Here is a 7,911-nt window from a genome sequence, read left to right as displayed (position 1 = left end):
CACTGCATCAAATATATAAAACCTGAGATCTGTCCACTATACACTGCATCAAATATATAAAACACGAGATCTGTTCACTACACTGCATCAAATATATAAAACACGAGATCTGTTCACTACACTGCATCAAATATATAAAACATGAGATCTGTTCATTACACTGCATCAAATATATAAAACACGAGATCTGTTCCACTGCATCAAATATATAAAACCTGAGATCTGTTCATTACACTGCATCAAATATATAAAACACGAGATCTGTTCATTACACTGCATCAAATATATAAAACACGAGATCTGTTGCACTGCATCAAATATATAAAACCTGAGATCTGTCCACTACACTGCATGAAATATATAAAACACAAGATCTGTCCACTACACTGCATCAAATATATAAAACACAAGATCTGTCCACTACACTGCATCAAATATATAAAACATGAGATCTGTTCACTATACACTGCATCAAATATATAAAACACGAGATCTGTTCACTATACACTGCATCAAATATATAAAACACGAGATCTGTTCACTATACACTGCATCAAATATATAAAACACAAGATCTGTCCACTACACTGCATCAAATATATAAAACATGAGATCTGTTCACTATACACTGCATCAAATATATAAAACACGAGATCTGTTCACTATACACTGCATCAAATATATAAAACACGAGATCTGTTCACTATACACTGCATCAAATATATAAAACACAAGATCTGTCCACTACACTGCATCAAATATATAAAACATGAGATCTGTTCACTATACACTGCATCAAATATATAAAACATGAGATCTGTTCACTATACACTGCATCAAATATATAAAACACGAGATCTGTTCACTATACACTGCATCAAATATATAAAACACAAGATCTGTCCACTACACTGCATCAAATATATAAAACATGAGATCTGTTCACTATACACTGCATCAAATATATAAAACACGAGATCTGTTCACTATACACTGCATCAAATATATAAAACACGAGATCTGTTCACTACACTGCATCAAATATATCAAACACAGGAGTCTGCTGCTGAACTCTGCAGGCGCTTTGAGCTGCTCCTCCTCCCGGGCTGACGGCTGGAATGCTGACATAACAGATGTTGTCTGACACAGCCAATAATTATCACCCCCCCATCTGGCTGCCTCTCCTTGGCACATCCACTTGTCCTCCAGTCACATATCATCCAGTCACATATCCTCAAGTCACATGTCCTCCAGTCACATGTCCTCCAGTCACATATCCTCAAGTCACATGTCCTCTAGTCACATACTCCACTCACATATCCTAGTCACATGTCCTCCAGTCATATATCCTCCAGTCACATGCCATCCAGTCACATATCCTCCAGTCAATGTCCTCCAGTCACATATCCTCCAGTCACATGCCATCCAGTCACATATCCTCCAGTCAATGTCCTCCAGTCACATATCCTCCAGTCACATGTCCTCCAGTCACATATCCTCCAGTCAATGTCCTCCAATCACATGTCCTCCAGTCACATATCCTCCAGTCACATGTCCTCCAGTCACATGTCCTCCAGTCAAATGTCCTCCAGTCACATATCCTCCAGTCACATATCCTCCAGTCACATATCATCCAGTCACATATCCTCCAGTCACATATCCTCCAGTCACATATCATCCAGTCACATATCCTCCAGCCACATCTCCTCCAGTCACATGTCCTCCAGTCACATATCCTCCAGTCACATGTCCTCCAGTCACATATCCTCCAGTCACATATCCTCCAGTCACATACTCCAGTCACATGTCCTCCAGTCACATATCCTCCAGTCACATATCCTCCAGTCACATATACTCCAGTCACATATCCTCCAGTCACATATACTCCAGTCAAATATACTCCAGTCACATATCCTCCAGTCACATATCCTCCAGTCACATATCCTCCAGTCACATATCCTCCAGTCACATATCCTCCAGTCACATATCCTCCAGTCACATATCCTCCAGTCACATATCCTCCAGTCACATGTCCTCCAGTCACATGTCCTCCAGTCACATATCCTCCAGTCACATGTCCTCCAGTCACATGTCCTCCAGTCACATATCCTCCAGTCACATATACTCCAGTCACATATCCTCCAGTCACATGTCCTCCAGTCACATATACTCCAGTCAAATATACTCCAGTCACATATCCTCCAGTCACATGTCCTCCAGTCACATATCCTCCAGCCACATGTCTTCCAGTCACATATCCTCCAGTCACATATCCTCCAGTCACATGTCTTCCAGTCACATATCCTCCAGTCACATATCCTCCAGTCACATATCCTCCAGTCACATATCCTCCAGTCACATATCCTCCAGCCACATGTCCTCCAGTCACATACTCTAATCACATATCCTCCAGCCACATATCCTCCGGTCACATACCCTCCAGTCACATATCATCCAGTCACATGTCCTCTAATCACATACTCCAGTCACATACTCCAGTCACATATCCTCCAGTCACATATCCTCCAGCCACATATCCTCCAGTCACATGTCCTCCAGTCACATGTCCTCCGGTCACATACCCTCCAGTCACATATCATCCAGTCACATATCCTCCAGTCACATATCCTCCTGTCACATATCCTCGTCACATGTCCTCCAGTCACATGTCCTCCAATCACATATCCTCCAGTCACATACCCTCCAGTCACATATCCTCCAGTCACATGTCCTCCAGTCACATACTCCAGTCACATATCCTTTAGTCACCACATGTTCTCCAGTTACATGTCCTCCAGTCACATATCCTCCAGTCACATGTCCTCCAGTCACATGTCCCCCGGTCACATACCCTCCAGTCACATATCCTCCAGTCACATGTCCTCCAATCACATGTCCTCCAGTCATATCCTCCAGTCACATGCCATCCAGTCACATATCCTCCAGTCAATGTCCTCCAGTCACATATCCTCCAGTCACATGTCCTCCAGTCACATATCCTCCAGTCAATGTCCTCCAGTCACATATCCTCCAGTCACATATCCTCCAGTCACATATCCTCCAGTCACATGTCCTCCAGTCACATGTCCTCCAGTCACATTTCCTCCAGTCACATATCCTCCAGTCACATATCCTCCAGTCACATGTCCTCTAGTCACATATCCTCCAGTCACATGTCCTCCAGTCACATGTCCTCCAGTCACATATCCTCCAGTCACATATCCAGTCACATATCCTCAAGTCACATGTCCTCCAGTCACATATCCAGTCACATACCCTCCAATCACATACCCTCCATCCTCCAGTCACATATCCTCCAGTCGCATGTCCTCCACTCACATATCCAGTCACATATCCTCCAGTCACATATCCAGTCACATATCCTCCAGTCACATATCCTCCAGTCACATATCCTCCAGTCACATATCCAGTCACATATCCAGTCACATATCCTCCAGTCACATATCCTCCAGTCACATATCCTCCAGTCACATACTCCAGTCACATATCCAGTCACATATCCAGTCACATATCCTCCAGTCACATATCCTCCAGTCACATATCCAGTCACATACCCTCCAGTCACATATCCTCGAGTCACATACTCCAGTCACATATCCTCAAGTCACATGTCCTCCAGTCACATATCCTCAAGTCACATGTCCTCCAGTCACATATCCAGTCACATACCCTCCAATCACATACCCTCCATCCTCCAGTCACATATCCTCCAGTCGCATGTCCTCCAGTCACATATCCTCCAGTCAATGTCCTCCAGTCGCATGTCCTCCAGTCACATATCCAGTCACATACCCTCCAGTCGCATACAGTACATACTAGGGGTGTCACAATATATCGTCCCACGAAATTTCGCGATAGTAAAACGTCACGATATGTATCGTTGAGATGAAATCTCATATCGTGAAAAAAAAAAAAAAAAAAAAAAAAACATTTTTTTTTTTTTTTTTTTTTTTCCAAAAGTAGACAAAGAAACGTCTTTGTTTGTTGAAGTTCAATGTGTGGAAAGTAGTTCAGTTGAACAAGTCTCTGAAGAGACACATGAGAAGTTATACAGGAGAGAAACCATTCAATTGAGTTTCTGGCAAAACTGTTTACTTGACAGGAAAAACTGAAGATGCATAAAAAATAGACTAAGAAAAGTCTTGTTGTTTGAGTTTGAAGAAAAACTGAAGATGCATAATGAGAATTTATACTGCTGAGAAACCTTTTAGTTCAAAGTAAATCTAAGTGACGGTGTAACTCATTCTATTTCAAGATAAGCCTTATCTCCAATCTCATGTTTTTTCTAGTTGTTATTGTAATAACAATTTCCCACAACAGCATGTTTTGTATTTGTGCATTTCAAATAAAATACGGTACTACTTTTCCAGTCATATATTGTCATTATTCAAGTTTAAAAAAATATTGTTAAAATCGTATCGTATCGTATCGTTATCGTGAACCCAGTATCGTGATACGTATCGTATCGTGAACTGAGTGTATCGTGACACCCCTAGTACATACACATCATTCATACATACGTACATACACACACATAGCACGCACGCGCGCACACAAAGTCAAGTCAAGTCAATTTTATTTATATAGCACATTTCATACATAAAGCAATTCAAAGTGCTTCACAAGACATTACAGACATAGGAGAATAAAAGAAGATAAAAAGACAATAGAAAGCAAAAAAGCAGTAAGATGCTACACGTTTGGTCAATACAGGAAAATAATAGGATAAATAGACATTTCAACAGTTAAAAGCAGTGCTAAACAGAAAAGTTTTTAGACCCTTTTTAAAAATAGGAAGTGTTGGGGAAAATCTGAGGGCCTCAGGCAGGTTGTTCCAGCTAACAGCAGCACAGTGAGTAAAGGCGGCCCTGCCCTGGTTCGAGTGAATCCTTGGGACAGCTATTAGAACAAACAAACACACACACACACACACACACACACACACACACACACACACATACATACTGATACTGTACATACAAACAATACAAATAGAGAATTTGTTTTAGAATGATCAAATCAATTCAAACAACACTTTTTATTTTATTTCTATTTAACCAGGTTGAGATCAAGTATCTCTGGGAGAGCTGAAAAACATGACTGTATTGTAGGTGGAAACCTGTGTGTGATGTGTTTACCTACACAAAGTCAGTTCAATAGAGGATGTGTTGAGCTCCTCTGGCTTGGCAAAGTTAAACTGTTAAAAGGTCGTGATTCTGCAGCCGCGGTGGGGGACCTCCTGTTGCGTTCCCGTCAGCTAGCGATATGTAGCTCCTAACGGTTAGCTCCTAGCGATGTGTAGCTATCTGCTCTAACTAGCATGCGCCAACACAACTTGGCCCCACTGGCGCGGTCCAGCCAAAAATAATGAAGTTGAAACAGAGCACATTCTTACAGGAATGAAGGACATAATGCTTGTTTTGCTGATGCTGTGTTTTTGGGGTCACAAACGTCACTCAGAACATAAAAATGGCAGCGTAAACTTTCAATTTGAGCTACGGCAAAGAAAAGCACCAAGATTGCAGCGCTGTGGTTTCTCCGCGACAGCACAGCAGCGATGGAAATAAACGTAAAGAAAACACTTACTCAATCCGGCCTCCGAGTCTCTTATCCAAGTCACCATCTGACCCCGTTTTCCCCCTCGTTTGGCAAATCGCTGCCCCTTATCGTGTCGAAGAACTGCCTTTGAACCAGAAAACACACAAACAGGAGGAGGAGGAGGAGGCAACAGCCCTCAGAAAGACTGAACTTATGTGGTGAGATTTTTATAGCTTAGAAGGGAAGAAAAATAGATTCCTCGTGGCGGATGACAGAATATCACAAATACACATCTCTCCCACTTGTTCCCTCTCTGAACTCTGAAATGCACAGTGACTGGACAGCAACTGAACTGAATTATTTAGATGTTATTTTTGCAGGTTATTGATCTGTGTTTAACACAGTTGTCATCGGTTAATCACCGTTAATGTTTACAATAGCATTTCAAGGAACAGTGTATTGTTTTGCCAATGGTTGTTTCATACTAAGGATTGGATTGGATTAAACTTGAACCTTCCTAGGTATGGGGGAGGGGGGCGCTATGCTGATTTGATCTAGACAGTTTGAAAAAAGAACAGAAAAGAAGAAAAAAAAACATTTGGTTTAAAGTTAGGTCTCTGACTCGAGCTATGCAACCTTATAGGCCTCGTTTAGTTGTAATTTACAGCAGTTGCTAATGAAACAAACACATTTGAAATACAAATCAATTAATTAATTCAAATTAATTCAATTTATTTTTATGTTCTACTGGGTCCATTTCCGAAATCATCCTTTTACTACTTTAGTTAGAATTCGATCGTCCGGTTTGATGGGAAATGTGGCACGCACACAGTTGAAAACACAGTTTAAGATAGAGCAAGATGTGTGTGTTTTTCTTAGTGCAGACTGCAGACAGACAGAGCGAGACATGGAGACAGGGACTTTTTGAACAGGCAGATGAAAGACCAAACTTTCCCCGTGACCTGGTGTTGACCTGGCTCCGCCTCTCCAATGGGCTCTCAGCCAATCGGCTAATAGCTAATCTGATGCAGGTTTGGTTCATGGACGGGACGGGGCAGAGCTTCAGCCTTCAGACTCACCTCTGAACTGCTGCTCATATTTTGAACTTCTTTCTTTATTCCAGGATGTTACCGCATATATAACACTGAGATCAAGTTGGTGAATAAAGTCAGAAACTCAAAACAAAATGTCGCCACCGGGCTTTGAGTTATGACGACCCTAGCATTCGTTTGAATGAAGTTCCTCAAATTAAAATTTTTTTTTTTTCCCCCCCCGATTTTTTATCCCATTTTTATCCCCCATTAGTGATAATCCAATTTATGTATCCTGGTTGCTACTCCACCCTCTGCCGATCTGGGGAGAGCCGAAACTGGCTCCATGCTTCCGCCGAGACATGGGCAGTTAGCCAGCCGCTTTTTTTCACCTGACAGAGGAAGCTTCACCGGTAGGACATAGCACGTGGGAGGTTCACGCTATTCCAACCAGTTGCCTTCCCTCTGAACAGGCACCCTTAACGACCAGAGGAGGAACCACATTAGCAACCAGGATATTGCATGTTTTGGTGAAGGGGTTCCTATATGAAGGAAACCCCCGGGAGGCACGGGGAGAACATGCAAACTCCACACAGAAAGGCCCTTTTGACGACCCCACCCGGGCGGTGGGCACTCGAAGACATGCGGACGGGCACGCTGCATTCCTTCAGCGTTCACACCGTCCCAGGTGGGAATCGAACGCAGGACCTTCGAGCTGTGAGGCGACAGCGCTTACCACTGCACCACCGTACCCCCCTAACTCAAATTAAGTTGTTAAGCTGCAGAACGTCTGTGCTCCTTTGGTTTGACTCTCCCAGCGGCACCTGAACGCATCAGAAAGGAACAAAAACAAATGATGTCACTTCTGTTTTTGTAATCATCCCGCTAATTTCCATCACATTTCGATGATGGCGGGTACCTTTATGTGTCGTCGTCATCCATGCTGACGCTGCTCAGCTGAGCCAGAGGCGCGCAGCTGCAGACAACATGGCGGACCTCAGTGTATCTTCAACGCTGACAGGAAAGCACATGACCTCAACTAGCACAGGTGCTTCTTCTTTGTATTTTTCCCACATCGCAACGGAATCACAAGGCAAATTCTGGTCAGGTGAGTCAGTCAGTCAGTCGGGTAATGCTTAGTGAGATGTCACTTCATGAGATGGCCTCTAGAGGGTGCCTTTGAGTAATAGATGGCCTCTTGCCTATGGGCTAAATGCCACATTGAGTCCCATAGACCAGACCAGCACAACCGGGTAATTTGCAAAACGTGAAGGCTGCGCCCCTTTTTAGGGGACAACACAATAAGCCATTTGCCGTTGAC

The sequence above is a fragment of the Poromitra crassiceps genome (genome assembly GCF_964638095.1).
Source record: "Poromitra crassiceps genome assembly, chromosome: 14".
Taxonomy (NCBI): Eukaryota; Metazoa; Chordata; class Actinopteri; order Beryciformes; family Melamphaidae; genus Poromitra; species Poromitra crassiceps.
This window is presented reverse-complemented; position numbering follows the sequence as displayed.